Below are 1,635 nucleotides of genomic sequence, written 5' to 3' on the forward strand. Positions count from 1 at the left end.
TTACTTCAATCACCACGATAAGTATTCAAGTATTATCTTTAAAATCAATTAACTATTTTAAAAAATGGAAAGTACAAAATGTTTTCGTTAAAAAAAGATTAAATTGAAATTCAAACAGAATTAAAGACACTGACCAAATTACACCGATTTCAAGTGTCAGCGAGATCAAAGAAAAAACAAATTATACACAACATTAAAACAGAGACAAATAACAAAATAAATGAAAAATATAAGTTACAATATATATTTTACAACGAAGGGAACTTTTAAACAAAAAAGATTAAATATTTATGGATTAACAAATCGGAAAAAAATCTAAAACATTTTACGTACTATTTTTGTCTTTTTTATGGCTTTTTGAGTTTTTTTTATAACTGTTAATAGTATCGAATTTATCCAAATTGATAAATTAATTAGTCAATTAAAGTAGACTGTTGTTACATGCTTAATAGCAAATAAAAGGAAATTATATGACCTTTTAGAATTATAATGATACGTATATAGTATAGTACAGATAATTAATGTAAGAATCGTTTCTGCTACGAATAAATAATTTGTAACTGTCCAGCACTACATGTTTTTAAACAAAGTCCGGATGTTACCAATTTTATGATTTTTATATATGAGAGAGAGAGAGAGAGAATGTGTATATTACAACACATATATCGATCATATATAATTATTTTGCATAATCGGAAATCTATTAATTTTCATCTCAGGATCTGTGCGAGAAAATTATGACACCATAGCTTAAGTTTGTGTCATTTCATATATTCTAAGCGCCGATTATAAAATTCTCTAAATGTTGAACTTAATATTGTTGAATTTCTGAATATTTAGTCAACCGGAATAGTATATTTGGCATCGACAAATACTATATTCAATATCTAACAACTTATTTTGATTTAAGTAAATGATAAGTTTAATCAACTTTTATATCTCCAACGATAATAATTTTGAAGCACATCGTGTTAGGAGCGGGTTTATACGTAATTATTTCCAATCTCGTCGATATAAATAGCGAAAAATCGTATGTTTTTCATTTAAGTTTTACAAAGGTTATAATGCTTCTAAGAAAGACATTTTTATCTATTATTTATTTTTTTACGATTATGGATCGTAAAAGAGAAAGCGGAAAAACGTTCGAAGAAGAATATGATTATATTATCGGTGAGCATTTTGAACTTTTGTTGTTTATAATTCATAACATCTACTTTATTCGATTTTGTCATAATTGTAATTGTCTTGCTCGAAAAAGTTAGGGAATGGGAGATTTCAGAGTTGTAATAAAATTAATAGTCTATATTACATTCAATTTTCGTGTTTTAGAATCTTTGCATATAATACACGAAATGTCTTTTTATTTCTACTTTGATCAATAAAATATGCAGTAAGTTATAACTTAGGTTAGAACATACAGGCACTAAAAATCATAAACTTAATAAAATTTACAAAAAATTCTGAAATAGACAATATTTTGTAGTGTCTTTTCACTTCGCATACCGTGTTTGCGAAGTGAAAAGACATCTTGGTGATGTGTGTAGTGGACGAAATGAGAATATACTTTTCAAGGTATCGTCTATTATTCATACTTATTTTTCTTGTCGTTTAATGTATTTAAAAATCATATGAATA

This window comes from Centruroides sculpturatus, unplaced genomic scaffold (assembly GCF_000671375.1).
Source record: "Centruroides sculpturatus isolate CEXI.00-Female unplaced genomic scaffold, Cexi_2.0 scaffold610, whole genome shotgun sequence".
Lineage (NCBI taxonomy): Eukaryota > Metazoa > Arthropoda > Arachnida > Scorpiones > Buthidae > Centruroides > Centruroides sculpturatus.